The 18,388-nt window shown below is 46.0% G+C and overlaps 1 long non-coding RNA gene, 3 other non-coding genes and 1 pseudogene across 5 annotated transcripts in view; 4 read left to right on the plus strand and 1 right to left on the minus strand.

Annotated features, from left to right (window-relative positions):
- The window catches only part of LOC141583536 (uncharacterized), a 40,102-nt gene extending 23,422 nt beyond the window's left edge, over positions 1-16,680 (minus strand). For both annotated transcript variants that reach the window (XR_012516187.1, XR_012516186.1), the window contains exons 1-3: positions 15,661-16,680; positions 12,296-12,371; positions 6,706-6,872 (exon numbers count right to left, since the gene is read on the minus strand). This is a non-coding gene — a long non-coding RNA (uncharacterized LOC141583536). The remainder of the gene's footprint in view (positions 1-6,705; positions 6,873-12,295; positions 12,372-15,660) is intronic.
- LOC141583535 (large ribosomal subunit protein eL27-like) lies at positions 1,445-1,931 on the plus strand (annotated as a pseudogene).
- Positions 15,488-15,560, plus strand: TRNAT-UGU (transfer RNA threonine (anticodon UGU)). Its single transcript has one exon. It is a non-coding gene; the product is annotated as a tRNA-Thr (tRNA).
- Positions 16,681-17,063: 383 nt separating the features above from the next.
- On the plus strand, positions 17,064-17,152 carry TRNAY-GUA (transfer RNA tyrosine (anticodon GUA)). The gene is given in 2 exon segments: positions 17,064-17,100; positions 17,117-17,152. It is a non-coding gene; the product is annotated as a tRNA-Tyr (tRNA).
- Positions 17,153-17,803: 651 nt separating this feature from the next.
- On the plus strand, positions 17,804-17,875 carry TRNAP-UGG (transfer RNA proline (anticodon UGG)). The gene has a single exon. It is a non-coding gene; the product is annotated as a tRNA-Pro (tRNA).
- The last annotated feature ends 513 nt before the right edge of the window (positions 17,876-18,388 follow it).

The following is an 18,388-nucleotide window of genomic DNA, read 5'->3' on the forward strand; positions in this document are numbered from 1 at the left end:
GGCATGGTGAGGTTTATTCTTTGAATGCAAGAAAGGAGACAAGACATTGGTTAGGGCCCAGCCCTCATCTTTGAGGAAGAGTGAGCCCCAGATGGAGCTGAGCTTTCCTGCTCCAGGAGTCTAAGATCACCTGTGGGGCTGTTCCTTTCCCAGTCCTTGTCTGGCTATTTGAGCAACCATCCTGTGCACATCTGTTTATGCGCACACGCATACACACACACAAAGTGTGCACACATGCATGCACATTTGCACACTCATACAAGCATGTTAGCGTGCAGAGCAACACACCAAGGTAGGCACACATCCATGCACACAAGCGCATGTGCATACCCAAGCAATCCATGCTCACATGCATACATGTGTGCATACACTCACACTATGCACACACATACATGCACGTCCACCCATGTGCACACAGAGTTGGCAGTAACCTGAGGGTTTCACCAGCCTGGCCTCCTGCCTTGGCTCCTGCAATAAATAGGCTCTTTCCTCCCCTCCCTGCCCCTGCTCTTGGTCCCGCCCCACTCCTGTCCATGTCCCACAGCCCATCCTCCACCCCATGACCAGAGGGATCTGTTAAAACCCAAGTCAGCAGTGGCTCACGCCTGTAATCCCAGCACTTTGGGAAGCTGTGGTGGGTGGATCACCTGAGGTTGGGAGTCCAAGATTAACCTGACCAATACGGAGGAATTTCACCTCTACTAAAAATACAAAAATTAGCTGGATGTGGTGGCGGATGCCTGTAGTCCCAGCTACTTGGGAGGCTGAGACAGGAGAATTGCTTGAACCGGGAGGTGGAGGTTGCAGTGAGCTGAGATCACACCACTTCACTCCAGCCTGGCAACAGAGCGAGACTCCATCTCAAAAAAACGAACAAACAAACAAAAAACCCAAGTCAGCTCTTAACACTTCCCAGCTAAACCCATCAGCACTCCCATTTCACTCAGGGTCAAAGCTAAAGTCCTGATCATCATGAACGACATCCCTGCTCCTTCCACTCTGTGCCTCGGCTGCTCTTTCTTGGGCACGCTGACCTCCTTGCTGTTTCTTGAACACGATAGGTCAGAGGTTCTCAACTGGGGATGACTGCATCCCCCAAGAGTCATTTGGCAAGATCTAGAGATATTTTTGGATGTCACAACTGGTAGGGGGTGCTGCTGGCATCTAGTGGGTAGAAACTGGGGGTCCGCTAAACATCCCATAATGTACAGGACAGAACGCAACAATGAAGTTTCAGCCCAAAATATCAACCATGCTGAGGTTGAAAAACCCAAGTCCAGGCATAGTCCTGACCCAGGACTTTTGCATATGCCATTCCCACTGCCTAGAAGGCTCTTCTCCCACGCCAGCCATGGTGGCTTATGCCTGTAATCCCAGCACTTTGGGAGATGAGACAGGTGGATCACTTGAGGTTGGGAGTTGGAGACCTGAGTGGGTGCTGCCGTAGGCAAGTGGGTGCTGCTGTAGGCCCAAGTGGGTGCTGCCGAAATGGGCAAGTTCATGAAACCCGGGAAGGTGGTGCTTGTCCTGGCTGGACGCTACTCTGGACGCAAAGCCGTCATCATGAAGAACATTGATGATGGCACCTCAGATCGCCCCTACAGCCATGCTTTGGTGGCTGGAATTGACCGCTGTCCCTGCAAAGTGACAGCTGCCATGGGCAAGAAGATCGCCAAGAGGTCAAAGATCAAGTCTTTTGTGAAAGTTTATAACTACAATCACCTGATGCCCACAAGGTACTCTGGACATCCCCTTGGACAAAACTGTCATCAATAAGGATGTCTTCAGAGATCCTGCCCTTAAACGCAAGGCCCGACAAGAGGCCAAGGACAAGTTTGAGGAGAGATACAAGACAGGCAAGAACAAGTGGTTCTTCCAGAAGCTGCGGTTTTAGATGCTTTGTTGTGGTCATTAAAAGAGAAAAAGAAAAAAAAAAAACTTCACTATGTTGGACCCTGTCTCTACTAAAAATACAAAAATGAGCTGGGTGTGGTGGGGCGCACCTGTAGTCCCAGCTACTCGGGAGGCTGAGGCAGGAGAATTGCTTAAACCCCAAAGGTGGAAGTTGCAGTGAGCCAAGATTGTGCCATTGCACCCCAGCCTGGGTGACAGAGCAAGACTCTGTTTCCAAAAAAAACCCAAAACTGTTCTCCCAGACACCTGCACGGCTCACTGTCTTTCCTTAGGATCTCAGCTTGGATGCCAAGCCTTCCCTCACTAGGCATGCCATCGTGCTCTGTCCCCCTGCCCCGGATTCCTGTTTGGGCCTCACCTCTATCAGCACATCACCCCAAGAGAGCAGGGCCCTTGTCTGTTTCTTTCACCTAATCCCCAGTACCTAGAACAGAGCATGGCCCATAGCTAGCGCTCCATCAGTGAAGTGAGTGAATGACAACCAATACAAATACTGCCCAGGATATATACTCTCTCCCTTCTTATGGAGTTTCAGGGCTAGCTGAGATTTTTTGGCCACAGAGACCAAGCCATGGAATTGAGGGCTGTAGATGATAATGATCTGGGACTGATATATGTGGCACAGAATTGAGCAAAGCTGATGAGGCTGAACTGTGGAAATGCCGTTGTCCCCATCTGCAGGAAGTGCAGGTCTATGCTGTCCAGGTCCCCACCTGCAGGAGGTACAGGAGCATCCTGGGAACCTTCCTGGCAGAGGCCCAGCCCAACCTAACCCACCCTCCCACCCCAGGCTGGAAACTTGCACTACCCCTCAGGTGGAAGTTGGCTGGAGCCCCACACAGCTTCTTCCTAGAAACATGAGGCTGGTTTCCATGGGTGTCATTCTGTACCTGTGGAGGCAGGGAGGGCTTTCCCGGAACCAGGCGGAGGTAGCACCGTGTATCGTGATGCCATCACTCCTGGCAGCTGCAGGGCACAAGAGGCCAGTTCCAGGAGACCCCTGACCTGGCCAGCCTCTGCATCGGGGAGGCCGGAGGCAGAAGCTGCAGCAGGAAATCTCTCCCACTGAACAAACCGTCCTGCTTCTCACTGGCTCCTGTGTGACCCTGCAGGGGTCTTGTTCTTTCCATGTCCCATGGCTAACAATCCAGGGGAAGGCAAATCATGGCCCAGAGACCAAATCCTGCCTACTGCCTACTCTTATCAATAAAGTTTTACTGGAACACAGCCAAATCCATTTATTTCTATATTTCACATTTTGAGCAGTTGTGACAGAAACTGTCTGGCTCACTTGCCTGAAATATGCACAACTGGTCATTTATGAAAAAGTTAATGAATTTCTGATACACATTATCATCTATCTCAGTCTTCCTGGAGAGTGAAGGGGGTGTTATTAATTTCACTGTGGCCGGGCACAGTGTCTCACACCTGTAATCCCAGCACTTTGGGAAGCCGAAGTAGGTGGATCACTTGAGGTCAGGAGTTTCAGACCAGCCTGTCCAACTTGGCAAAACCCCATCTCTACCAAAAAGTATGAAAAATAGCCAGGTGTGGTGGTGGGTGCCTGCAGTCACAGCTACTCAAGAAGCTAAGGCAGGAGAATTGCTCGAACCTGGGAAGTTGCAGTGAGCCGAGATTGCACCATTCATCGCACTCCAGCCTGGAAGACAGAGTGAGACTCCATCTCAAATAATAGCAAATACTTATTAGAATATATTATATATTTATTTTTAATTATATAACTATAATAATTATCATAACCCTTATAATCAGTAATAAACATGTCACTGTGACAAGTGTAATTAGATTAGTGGTTCTTGATCTAAGGATCAAGATCATAGTTAGAATCTCCTGAAAAATTTTCTAAAAATCAAAGCTCTCAGGGCTCAGCCCAGATTCACTAAATCCATTCTCACAATCAGCTGCTGTGATGATTGATATGCCCATTTTGCAGATGGAAACACAGAGGCTGAGAGAGATGATCTACTTGTCAGGATCAACCAGCTAGTCAGTGCTGGGGCTGGGATTTGGACCTGGGCAGTCCAATGCCATCGGCTAGGCTTTTTACCACTAGGTGAGTGTTTTTCAGGTACACAGTTTGCCAAGGTTCTTCAGTACAACAAGGGGGAGGGTGGCTTGGTCTGTGGGGTGACAAAAGGATGGGGTGGAGGGGCAAGCCCAAGTAACTTGAGTTTGGAGAGTCTCATAATGCAATAATGCTTGCAATGATGCTATTTTCTTTTCTCCTTTCTTTTCCTTTCTTTCTTTTTTTTTTTTTTTTTTCTGAGATGGAATCTCACTCTGTAGCACAGGCTGGAGTGCAGTGGCATGGTCTTGGCTTACTGCAACCCGCGCCTCCCAGGTTCAAGTGATTCTCCTGCCTCAGCCTCCTGAGTAGCTGGAATTATAGCACACGCTATCACACCTGGCTAATACTTGTATTTTAGTTTGGCTGGGCTGGTCTCGAACTCCTGACCTCATGATCTGCTTACCTCGGCCTCCCAAAGTGCTGGGATTACAAGCATGAGTCACCGTGCTCGGCTTGCAATGATGCTTTTTTCCAGCCTGACCAAAATGTTGCCACGCTTATCATCTTGGGCTTTCTGCATGAGGACAAGGACCTGGTCTGTTAGAGGAGTCCCCCAACCTCCAGCTCACAGACAGGTACCAGTTTGAAGCCTCTCAGGAACCGGACTATATAGCAGGAGGTGAGAGGAGGAAAGACAAGCATTGTGTCACCTGTGTTTATGGCCACTCCCATCACGTGCATCACCGCTTGATCTCCACCTCCTGACAGATCAGCAGTGGCATTAGATTCTCATAGAAGCATGAACCGTATTGTGAACTGCGCATGTGGGGTATCTGGGCTGCATGCTCCTTATGAGAATCTCATGTCGGATAATCTGTCACTGTCTCCCATCACCCCCAGATGGGACCGTCCAGTTGCAAGAAGACAATCTGAAATTATTATTTCATTACATGTTACAGTGTAATAATAAATGTACAATAAACATACTGTGTTTGAATCATCCCAAATCCATGCACCCCACCCTGGGCCATAGAAAAACTGTCTTCCAGAAAACCAGTCCCTGGTGCCAAAAAGTTTGCGGACCACTGTGTTAGCATGTTCCCAACAGTGCCTTTAGGTATTCAACTCAACCATCAGCACCTCTAACTTTCACAGAGATGGAAGGGAGGCTGAAATTTCAAATCCTCTAACGGCAAGGTTGGTTTCTTTGGCAACCAGCCCCACTGAGGCTGTCCAGGTGCCCCCAGCCATCAGTCATCTCATTAGCACACAAAGACACATCATTTCAAACATTACAAAGGTTTAGTGCTCTGCCTCAGGACACTGGGGCAGAGACCACACACGAACTCTTACTATGTTCCAATAACCCACAGAATGGAAGAAAAAATCTGCACAGTAGATTCTTCATAAGTGTCTGTTATCCAGAATGTAGAAATAACTTTTACAATTCAACAACAAAGACAATCCAATCTAAAAACTAACGAAGCACTTTAATACACACTTGACCAGCAAGCACTTGAGAGATGCTTAACATCATTAGTCATAATTAAAACCATAAAGAGATATCCCTTAACTCACACTAGAATAGTCATACTAAAAAAAAACAAGTGTCAGCAAAGATGTGAGGAAACTTGAACTATTAAACACTGCTTGTGACAATATGAAATGGTGCAGCATATGTGTCAAATAATTTGGACTTTCTTCAAACGGTTGCAAGTAGATTTACCTTATGACTCCGTGATTCCATTCTTAGCTATATACCCCAAAGACCTGAAAACAGGTGTTCAAACAAAAACTTGTATGCTCTTTAAATGTGTCAAGATCATAAATATGCAGGAAAGACTTGGAAACAGTGTCAGGAAAACTGGATCAGAATGAAAAAACACATTATAGTCCAAAGCGGGCAGGAGGTAAAAGTGAAATGAGTTTGTGAACTGAATTATCACATAGGAACTATGCTGATTCCCTGATCTAGGGGTGATGTGGTGGTAACCTAGGAGAGTTTCCATGCTTTGGGTAAAATATACTGGAGTATTTTGTGGGACGCTGCAAATCTGGTACAGCAATAACTGCTGGGGACTCTAAAAAAAGAAACAGGTTATATTTTGCACTGCTCCTGGAAGTTTCCTAGAAGTATGACACTATTAAAAAGTAAATTACTTTTTAAAACAACCATATCGATACTATGCCAGAAAAGCAGAGACATCAACAAAATCCACTATGAGGCTACACTTTATCCAAAGCTGTGAACCCTTATAAAAGCCTCAATGTCAACAGACTCTACTTAGTAGATATTATTATACTTATTAGTATTAGAGGCTGCTGTGTGGATACGTTAATGTTACAGCACAGTGTGGATATTAGTGTTAGGGCATGGTGTACATATTATATTGGTGTTGGGGAACAGTGCAGATATTACATTAACATTAGGAAACCATGTGGATAGCATCACATTAGTATTAGAAGCAACGGTGTGGATATCAGATTAGCGCTAGAGTATGGTGTGGATATTATAGTGGTGTTAGGGCATGGTATGGATATCATAGTAATGTTAGGGCACGGTGTGATTATTATATTAGAGGCCACTGTGAGAACATATCTTAGCAGCCACTGTGTCTGGATGTTGATGATGATATCAGGGTGTAGTCGTAATGATGGGATTTGGGGATTTCATTTTTCTAGATGAATTTCTTCCTTTGCTGAGTACTCTAAAAACTCTATTCTCTGCACTCAGGGCTGTGGAAAGGAAGCTTTTTACTCACCAATGAACGAGACTTAGTTGATATCACCCTCATGCTGCCCTGGCACCTCAGAGGGAAGTTGGTCAGAGGTGGGTTCACACGCCCTCTGGTGGCACCAGAGCTCAGCACAGACACTCTTGCTCAGTTTCTCAGCAGATGTGCATCCCCGCCTGGCTGTCCTGAAATACCTATAAAATCCAATATTCCGTTTATTCAATGTAATAATTTTGGAAACTCAAGCCAAAATGAAGCCCACTGTAGCCATATCCTTCCCAAAAATGGTGATGGAAGACTTTGGAAGCCATGTACAATGAAACGAATATATACACAAAATAAGAAAAACAAAAACCTACTCAAAATAGTCCAGAGACTGTAATATGAAATACAAAACCATAAAAAATCTAAAAGAAAATCTAAATGACATTGGGTTTGGTGTTGAGTTTTAACACACAATATCAAATGCCAATTCATGAAAATATTGATAACAGACTTTATAAAACTAAATATTCTACTGTGAAAAACTGTATTCAGAGAACAAAGAGACAAGACAGACATGAGAAGATATTTACACAATACATACGTGATTTTAAAACTGAGTAAATATCTGAACAGATACTCAACCACAGCAAATATACCGATAGTAGGCTGGGCATGGTGGATGCCCATCTCTACTAAAAATACAAAAATTATCCAGGCATGGTGGTGCATGCCTGTAATCCCAGCTGCTCGGGAGGCTGAGGCAAGACAATCGCTTGAACCTGGGAGGCAGAGGTTGTGGTGGGCCAAGATCACACCATTCCTCTGCCCTCCTGTATATGTAAAAATGCAGATTCACTGAACCAGATTAAGTTGTATTCAGTGGAAGACTGATCAAGGATTCAAAACAATGCAACCTTTTGTTTTACCTACATCTGACCTAGAAGCACCCCCACTTCCCACTTCCAGTTGTTCCACCTTACTGAACCAAATGACTGTACATCTTATGTATATTGATCAGTGTCTCCTGTCTCTCTAAAATGTATAAAAGCAAGCTCTACCCTGACCACCTCAGGCCCATGTTGTCAGGACCTCCTGAGGCTGTGTCATGGGCATGTCCTTAACCTTGGCAAAATAAGTGTTCTAAATTGACTGAGACCTGACTCAGATATTTTGGGATCACAATCCACAGTCACCATGGTGTGACAGTTGACTACAGCATTCATTACAGAGACATGCTATACAGGTTTGTAGCATGGGAGAATAGGCTGTACCATATACTTAAGTGTGGAGTGGGCTACACCATCTAGGATTTAAAAGGACACTCTATGGTGTTCAGACAAGGATGAAATCACCAAGGACAAATTTCTCAGAAAGAATTCACATCATTAGGAGATGCTCGAGCATATTTTAAATGGTTAAAGCCTAGGAGAGAGAAAAAAAAAAAAGAAACTCAACTCCTGTTTTGGTTTAATAACAAAGCTTAATAGAGTTAACATATTTCATCTAATCTAAGATGCTAATGATTAACAGACATTATTTTATGCACCATCACAAATAGGTTGTCAATTAAACTGACTTTCTGAATAACAATAAAAATGTGAATTTAATTCTATTAATGCCAGTAAAGTAAAATGAAAATGAATTATGGTTTTGACATGTTAAAGCAAAACAGGAGGAAGCCGTTAGCCTTAGGTCTTGCAAAGCAAACGGAAACCGAATTGGAGGCATTAAAACTGACTTTAAAACATTAGCAAACCAACCAGTCAGTGACAATAAGCCCAGCCGCCAGTTGGCCTTATGACTAGGGACGCTGAGGGAACCATCCCCACAACAGGCGGTCGCCTAGCTGGAGCCAAGGAGAAACCTCACTTAGCTGCCACCACTAAGAGCTCAAAGTCCCGAGCCCTGTTTTCCGTTCTGGTGCTTCACGTGTGATTCACGAATCATTCCTTTGCTTAAATAAACTGTTTATTTTGCCTAAAATTCCTCTAACCCCTAAATCCTAACGTCTAACTGGTAACCCCCAACTCTAACCCTAACCCCTAGCCCTAATCCTCACTCTAAGCCCTAACCACACATTAGTTTCTGCGTTTGCACTGATAATGTCAGGGTTGACGATTCAAACTGCTGTATCGGCCCGGCCGCTTGAGCAACGCGGATTTTATAGTAACATTGTGGACTGAGGCCTTGCATTAGCATCACAGCTGTTTTCTACATGAGCACTGCGGGTGTTGTATTCGCATTTCGGATGTCGTCGTATCTGCCTTAGGAATGCTCTATTTGTGTTCTGAGGCTGCGGTGTGCACCTCGCACTGCAGCCACATGGCCTTGGCTCGGGAGAACCTTGGCGCGCAGGATTCAGAGGGCCTTTTGGTGTCCAGGTTTCCACACGTACATGTTCTTACTAGTCTCTGACCCTAAGTGGTCAGGCTGCAAACAGGAAGGATTTTACTCACTGCGGACGCCGCCCAGGCTGTGCCCGCTAGGTCTATGCTGTGGAGAACACAGCTCCGCCCTAGCAGTGGCCCCCAAGTCTCCAGTGAGGACAGTGAAACTCTGCAGACCGCAGAGACGCAATGCATGCCGGTACCGTGACGCCATCTGAAAAGGCGGGCTCGGGCGCCCCCTGCTGGCGGCCGGGCAGTGCAGGGCCCTCTTGCTCTCGGTGATGTGCCCCCGCCCTCTTCTGGCACCTAGGGCCACTGCAAGGCCCTCTCACAGTAAGACCCAAGCCCCAAGGTCTGTGCTGAAGAGGACGCAACTCCATCCTCGAAGTGCCCCCCAGGTCAATACTAAGGAGACCGGGCACTGTGATGTGACAAAGGGCAGTGCCGTGACGCGATGCACATCGGCGGCGGAGCCTCAGAAATCTGAAAAGACGGGCTTGGGTGCCCCCTCCTGGTGGCGGACCACTGCAGGGCCCTCTTGCTCACATTGTAGTGGCAACATGCCTCCTACTGGCAACTAGGGCAATGCAGAGTCCTCTTGCTCACTGGGCTAGGGGGCTGTGCATATGTACATAATGTGCACGAATATGTACATGTGCAATACTGTACATCTGTACATAATGTAAACATTATGTAAATGTGTACATATTGTACATCTGTACATAAAGGTGCACATTATGTACACATGTATATATTGTACGGTTGTACATAATGTACATAATGTGCGTACATATGTACACGTGTATATATAGTATATATGTACATAATGTGTACATTATGTACACATTTACATATTGCAATACCAAAATAAATTATATGTACATAATGTGTACAATCTGTACATTTACTGTGATATTGCATATTATATATATTATTGTGATTACATATATATTATTGTGATATTACAATAAATGTACATATTGTACACATTATGTACATTTATTGTACATATGTATTGTGTACACATATGTACATCGCAGTAAATGTACATATGGTACATATTATATACATTTATTGTAATATCGCAATAAATGTACACATTATGAGTATATTCTGAGATACTATTTTTAGTATATTAGATAAAAATTACTTTTAATATCAAAGTGGGTATACATCCATGTGTGTGTACATTTTGTGATATTATCCATCATATCCTAAGTAGGTATTACTCTCATTATGAAAGAAAGTGTACACTCTGTGATTGTTCCAATATCACAGGCGGTGTACAACATTTCTGTGATGTAGTTCTCTAATATCCTGGGGAGAGAGGATGATTATACCCTGAATATCGCAGGAAGTGTACACTACCACTGTAATATTGTTTCTAATATCCAAAAACGGAGAGGATATTACTCCAAATATCTCAGGAAGTGCACAACCCCCAGTGATATTGTTCCTAATAACTAGGGGATTACAGATGATATTACGATGTGACTGGGGCTGTACACTCGTCCTGTGATATTGTTCCTAATATCCAGGGAAGGAGAGGATGATGTTACTGCCCATATGGAAATACTCTGAATATGGCAAGAGGTGTACACCAAGCTCTGATATGGTCACTAATGTCCACAAAAAAACCAATTATATTGAATTAAACATTGCATGGGATGAAACCCCCTGTGCTTTCAATCCTAATGTCAAGGGTGGTGAGGATGATATTTTTGTCAATATCAGGTGTAACTAGAACTAGTGTTATTGTTCCTAATGTACAAAACAAAACAAAACAAAATAACATTGGCACAGCCCCCTAGCCAAGGGGTCGCTAGCAGCCAGGGTGGGCCGGGGGTGGGAGGGTCCTGCTCCGGGCCCCCGGGCTAGGGGGCTGGGGGCTGCCAGGGGGTCGCTAGCTGCCAGGGTGGGCCAGGGGGCTGCTACACCCTGATTTTAGACTTCAGAACTAAAGAAATAAATTTCTATTATTTATAAAGTACCCAGTCTCGGGTATTTTGTTACCGTGGCACGAAGGGACTAAGACAAAAATTAAAAATGAATTTAGTGAAGTTGCAAGATACCAGATGAATATTAAAAATTAAATTGTGTGGGCCGGGCAAAGTGGTTCATGCCTGCAATCCCAGTACTTTGGGAGGCTGAAGCGGGCGGATCACAAGGTCAAGAGATGGAGACCATCCTGGCCAACATGGTGAAACCCCGTCTACTAAAAATACAAAAAATTAGATGGGCATGGTGGCCTGCGCCTGTAGTCCCCAGCTACTCGGGAGGCTGAGACAGGAAAATTGCTTGAACCTGAGAGGTGGAGGTTACAGTGACCCAAGATCGCGCCACTGCACTCCAGCCTGGCGCCTGGTGACAGAACGAGACTCTGTCTCAAAAAAAAAAAAAAAAAAATTGTGTGCATATGTGTGAGTGTGTATATATATTTTTTCTTTTCAAGACAGATTCTCATTTTGTTTCCTGAGCTGGAGTGTAGTGGTGTAGTCTTAACTCCTGCCTCGGCCTCCTGAGTAGCTAGGAATACAGGCACTCACCACCACACCTGGATAATTTATTTTTATTTTATTTTTTTTTTTTTTTGAGATGGAGTTTTGCTTTTGTTGCCCAGGCTGGAGTGCAATGGTGCAATTTCAACTCACTGCAACTTCTGCCTCCCGGGTTCAAGGAATTCTCTTGCCTTAGCCTCCCAGGTGGTTGGAATTACAGGCATATGCCACCATGCCCAGGTAATTTTTTGTATTATTAGTAGAGACGGGGTTTTATCATGTTTGCCAAGCTGGTCTCGAACTCCTGACCTCCAGGGGTCCACCCACCTCGGCCTCCCAAACTGCTGGGATTACAGGCGTGAGCCATCTCACCCAACTTCACCTGGATAATTTTTTAAAAACATTTTTTGTAGAAATGGAGCTTTGCTATGTTGGCCAGGCTTGGCATATATTATTTTATAAATTGTATATACATATGTATAATTGTATGTACTAGCAATGAGCTATCAGAAATTGATATTTTAAAAAGCAAGACCCTCCCAATATTAAGTTGGGACTCCAAAGAGATATTGCCCTAAGGTAAGGCCAAACAAGAAGTAGATCTATATCTGTTCTCTTACTTCTAGTAATTGTTGTGGAGTTCAGCAGAAATAAGTTGAGCTTAGCAAAGGAAAATAGAAAACGTGATGAGTTTTTCTGAGAAACTGTGACCACAGGTCAGTATTCTGATTTGCACCTTGTATTTACCTATCTTGGAGGTCCAGAGAATGCCTGGCCATGAACGTTGTTTTGGGTCCTCTTGGGCTGATACGGCACCAAGTGTCTGGGAGAAAAAAAAGTAATATGCGTTTTTTAAAGGAAGATAACCTTCATCTTGTCCTCAAAAACTCATTGCATGTAATTTTGCAAAGATATCAAGCAGTACACATTCAAAGATGACCAATTTTATAAGAAAACAAAAGAACATGAATTGACAAAACATGGCATAAAATTCAGATATTAGGAGTATCAGTAATAGATATTAAAATGACTATAATTACTGTGCTTAATGAAATAAAAGACAAGCTGGAAAATATCTGCAAAAAACAGGAAATAAAAAAAAAATTGGCCTAGTAGTTTTGAAAAACAACTAGAACTTCTAGAACGGGAAATTACATTTTAACCAAAATAAATGACTTAATGGGGATATCTAACAGCTAATTAAGCAGAGATGTAGAGAGAATTACTGATTAGTGGTGGGGTTTTTTGTTTGTTTGTTTGTTTTGAGATGAGTTTCACTCTGTCATCCAGGCTGCAGTGCAGTGGCATGATCTCGGCTCACTGCAATCTCTGCCTCCTGGGTTCAAGCAATTCTCCTGCCTCAGCCTCCCAAGTAGCTGGGATAACAGGCAGCTAATTTCTGTATTTTTAGTAGAGACAGGGTTTCACCATGTTGGCCAGGCTGGTCTTGAACTCACCCACTCACCTCAGCCTACCAAGGTGCTGGGATTACAGGCATGAGCCACCATGCCCGGACACTGGTATTACAGGTAAGAAAACGTTATCCAGAATGCAATATAGAGAAAAAGACAAAAAAAAAAAAAAAAAATATGAAAGAGAGGTTAAAAGAAATGGAAGACAAGGTATGAAGCTCTAATAGATGTTTAATCTCAGTTCCAAAAAAGAGAAAAAAATAGAGTAAAAGCAATATAAGAGGCTGGCTGTTCTGAGTGCAGTGGTGTTTACAACTACTTGATCACAACCAGTTACAGATCTCTTTGTTCCTTCCAGTTCCACTGCTTCACTTGACTAGCCTAAAAACAAACAATATAGGAGAAGATAACGGCTACTATTAGCTAAAATGTATCCCCCCCCTAAATTCATATGTTGAAGCCCTGATCCCTAGTACCTCACAATGTAACTGAATTTGGAGATAGGGCGTTTAAATAGGTGATTACGTTAAAATGAGGCCTTCAGGATGGGTCCTAATCCAACCTGACTAGTGTCACTATAAGGGGAGTAAATTTGGACACAAAGAGAGGCCCTGGGGTGTGGACAACAGAGGGACAGCCATGTGCGGAGGGCAGCCATCTCTAAGTGAAGGAGAGAGGCCTCAGAAGGAACAAAACCTGCCAACAGCTTGATCTTGGATTTTTGACCTCCAGCACTATGAGAAAATGAATTTCAGTTAAGTCAGCTAGTCTGTAGTATTTTATTATGGCAGCCCTAGCAAACTAATACAATGCTGAGAATTTTCCAGAACTAAAGAAAAACAACAGTATGTGGATTTAAGAAAACCCATACTCAAAAACTTGACACTGATACCGTATTTGGAAAAACATGGGTTTTCCCTACGGTATCGTGTACTCCTGTTTTGTTTCTAAATGTCAAGCTTCGATGGCTGAGGCATCTGATTGGTGGAGCCTAGGTCCCATGCCTATTCCCAGCTGCAAGCTGGGAAAGCAAGTGTTCTAGGACAGACTTACTTATAATACGTGAAATAGCCATATGTAAGGAGAATTTTTAAAATATGTTGGAAACACACTAATATAACAAACACCTATAACAGGGCTATTCAAAGTTTATATTCTACTCTCGGCTGTTTCCTCTGTATTCTTTTGCTTCAAGAGTGCATAACCTGTAGAACTCCTAACTTAATGGATGAGTTATGCAATTTGATCAATTCATTTATCAATTCATGGAACTCTAGACACAAGAGTATTTTGGCTGTCACATAATTCACATCAACCGCTCCATCTTCATCTTACCTAAATCCTAGCATCACCCCTCTGCCTCTCCAGGTACCCTGAAGAGGTAGGCTTCTTTTTTTCTGCAAGTATTATCTTGCTTCTTCAAGACACCTTTGAGGGTCCCCTCTCTTTCCTTTTGATTGTACTTCATATTTACTTTCAGCAGAATCTCCCTTAGCTGTATCGCTCTCATTCATCCCTTCCTCTCCAGTCCCATAACGATTACCCTTATGCAGCTTTACGTTGGAGCGCCTGCACGATGCCAATCAATCACTGGTGTTTCTGACTCCGGTTGCTCCTCCCTTCAATTCATTCCGCAAACTCATCAATGTTTGGTTAATTTCTGTTTTCTTCTCACCTACTGCCCCAGCCAGTGTTCCCTTGAATGCCTCAGTCTTTCTCTCGGACTTTGCCCGTAATTTTATTCTACCAGGGACCACCCTGCTCCCATTTTTGTCTGTCTTAACCTCCCGTCGTAGTGCAGCTCAGGCCAATGCTCTCTTCAAGACCCCTCCGGATGGCTCACTTTGTTAAGTGTGCGGACCTTGGCATGGCCACTGCTCCTTTACACCTGGCACAGCTAATTTACATTGTTTTCCTTCACGAAAACTGAAGTTCTTTTGTTCCACAAGACTGTGACAGTGACTTCAGGATAAAGATCATATCTGGATCCCTAGTTCTTAGTGCAGAGCCTAGCACAGAATTGGAATGCAGTATTTGCTGAATGACGGAATAAATTAAACTGAGAAGTAATGAATGCCTGCTCTGGCGCTGAGACTCGTAGCTGTGAGAAAGGTCTCTGCGTCCAAGGAACTTGGAAGAGGCAGGCAGCTGCTGGTACGAAGCCCTGAGTCAAGCAGGAAGCAAAATGCGGATGTCAGCAATTTCAAGTGAGGCCTGTGGTGGGCTTCTTCCTCGGTTGATTTTCCGTTCCTAATTTTCAGTCTGAAGTGGGGGAGTGGAGAATCTTGTGGTGTGTTAGACTGTGTCGCGTTGGGCAAACTTCTCCAGTCTTAGAATAGTACTGGTCGCTGTCACTGGCCTTCACTTTGCACCATCCCTAGCAAAAACACTGAGGCTGCGAACTGAATTCCAGTGGTTGGGAAATGGATTGAAATATCAAGGTTTTGCTTAGTTTCTATACTCATATTAGCAGAGGCCCTGCAAATCATTTCCTTTTCTATGAAAGGGAGAGAGGAGGTTTCCGTGAGGCCCTATAGCTCAGGGGTTAGAGCACTGGTCTTGTAAACCAGGGGTCGCGAGTTCAAATCTCGCTGGGGCCTTATAAGTTTACTTTCTTGAATCAGGTTTTTCTTTAAAAAATCCCCCTGCTCGTCATTCTGAACTAAGCCTCAGGAAATGTGGCAAATTATAGCTTCTTACCTCGGTCCAGAGCTTTGAAACGCCGTTACCTTTAGGTTCCGGTAGTAACGCTGCCCTGTCGCCTGGAATGGGCGGAATCCATTACACCAGCGGTGGGAAACGCCGTCAGCTTCTGCGACGCCCTGGCTTGCGGACTGGTGGCGAGAGCCTTGGCTGCCGGAACCAGTGCCCCGAGCGGGAAATGGGGGCGGCCAGGCAAGAGAAGAGCCCCTTAAGCTATTCTTAAGCCCCGGGTCTGGGGATATTTGGAGTGGAGATCGACGTTCCCCTACTGAAACGGGAAAAGGCAGCGGGGGCTGCTCGGATTAGGCGTCTGGAAGATAGATGCCCGCTGTGCGGCAAGGTTTCATGTGCCAGTGGGGTTTTGGGAAATCAAGGGCCCGACTTCAGGGGCGAGACTTGGGTCACTAAATTTGCTTCTGATGCAGAAAAATGTGGCCATCCTTTTGAATGAGCTAAAATCTTCTCCAAAAGCGAATTCTCACAGAAACATTGGGTTTGCCCACACGTTTCAGGGGTTCCCGACCCTCTGGCCGCGGACAGGTACCGGTCCACGGCCTGTTAGGAACTGGGCCGAACAGCAGGAGGCGAGCTGGGGCGCGACCAGCACCGGTAGCCTGAGCTCCGCCTCCTGCCAGATGAGCTGTGACCTCAGCGTCTCACGGGAGCGAACCCTATTGTGAACTGCGCATGCCGGGGTTCGAAACTGCACGCTTCTTAAGAGAATCTAAGTGATGCCTGACGATCTGAGGTGGAACAGTTCAACCCGAGACCATCCCCCAGCTCCCACCCCACCGCCCCAACCACTGTGGGTGGAAAACTGTCGTCCACGAAACCGGTCCCTGGCGCCAAAAAAGTGGGGACCGCTGCTCCATTCCACACCCTCTCCCTCCCGGGTCTGTGGACGTGTCCGCGGAAGAGCCGAGATGGGGAGGGGAGCGCAGGAAGTGAGGACACCCGGGAGCCCCGGCCTGAGCCTGGAGGCCCGCCCTCTCCGGCGCTCACAGTTGCGCAGTCAGAATTGTGTGCGTCCCCCCGCCGCAGCCCCCGGTTCTCCAAAGCCCAGGCGCCGGTCCCCCGCTTACACACAAACACACACATCCATGCCCGCGAGGCCCCTGGGTCCCCGCCCAGTGAGGCCAACAACCCTCGGGCGCCCAGAGGATGTGCAGCCTGGGGATGCCCAGGTTCCGGGGGCGACTGCTCTGCTCGGGAGCCCCTCGGCGCAGCAGGGAAATCCAGCTTTAGAAAGGTTGTCCTCAGAACCCCGGACTCAGGACGTTCTTACGAGCTGGCTTTGCGACGCTGCAGTAATCACTTTCCAGATGTTAAGAGATTTTTTTTCCCGTCTCTGGTTAAGGATGTCTTGAATAGGGATTTTTAGGAAGCGTTCCTCCGCGCTCCCTTCGATAGCTCAGCTGGTAGAGCGGAGGACTGTAGTACTTGCTGTGTTGTCATCCTTAGGTCGCTGGTTCGATTCCGGCTCGAAGGAGAAGCTGCTATTTTGGGGCTTACAGTTATTCTCCGTTTGCTCAATTAATCTCTGTATGTTGACATGATGAAATCTCTTGCTATCCCTTAACCCTTGTCCGAAGGAAATAGCCACGAGTTGAGCTGCGTTAGTCGTGTCTTGAAAAGTCGGATACCCTTCTGTGAGACAGTAGACCAGAATGGTCCCCCCTTTGTGGGGGATACACTATTATCTTACTGAAGTGTGTTATATTTTGGCTTCTGGATTATACATAGCGCGCGCCTGTCCTCAGGCTCAGTACCCTACTGAGAGCTCCGCTCTGGCCCTCGATCTCCATCTCAGTCCCCTCAGGTTCCCTCCAGGCTCTAGCGGGGCCTAAATCTCTACCCCGGGCTCGGTGAGACTCAAACATGTGACCTAAAGTCTAAAAGGCTGCCCCTTCTCACCCCATCCTGCGTCTGTATCGAGGAGAATAAGCGAGGGTAAGGCCAGAGCCACACGTGAAACTTGGTAAAGGTGGAAGGAATAACTAAATAAGGCCAAAGGAAAATGTCACTACAGAGGGAAGAAAAAAAATAAAAAAATAAAAATAAACCCTTCGTAATAAGAGGTGGCCAGCTGCTGGCGGAAAAGAGAAATTCAGCACGACAAGAAGCCATAGCAGTTCACAATGGCTCGTTGGTCTAGGGGTATGATTCTCGCTTTGGGTGCGAGAGGTCCCGGGTTCAAATCCCGGACGAGCCCGAGGTGATGCCATTTTTCCACACCATTTTGGCAAGTACTGAAAAAAGTTTCAGTTAGAGTTGAAACACAAACTGCCTCGCGTTGGCCTGTCCTGCCAAAGAAAGCAGCACTAAATACGTGGCAGATGGGCTGCCGACCAGTGTCAAGACCAAGTTTCAAGGGTTCCTGGACGTTCAGCCAGGGGTCGTCTGCGAAGGGCCGCCTGGCTCTTGGAAACAGAAGCCAGTTTCCCGCCATCTGCTGTCCGTGGAGGTTGTGCCCTCGCGGCTGCTGCCCTCTGGGTTCCAGCTGAGGAAGGGGCACGTGGGTCTCAGGTTCGTTTTTTGCCCGGGCTGTCCCTCTGCGGCCTTAGGGCGGGGGCTTCTGCCGCGCCAGCTCCAAAGGCGGATCCAGGAGGGAGGGGCCTCCTCGGAGAAGCGGGGCGCGGTCCCAGCTGCGCAGAGGCTCGCAGGCCGACCCTCCTCCTCACGCCACACCCCTCTGCGTCCGTGTCTACACATTCACCCCGCGGAC

The sequence above is a fragment of the Saimiri boliviensis genome, chromosome 2, assembly GCF_048565385.1.
Source record: "Saimiri boliviensis isolate mSaiBol1 chromosome 2, mSaiBol1.pri, whole genome shotgun sequence".
NCBI classification, from domain to species: domain Eukaryota; kingdom Metazoa; phylum Chordata; class Mammalia; order Primates; family Cebidae; genus Saimiri; species Saimiri boliviensis.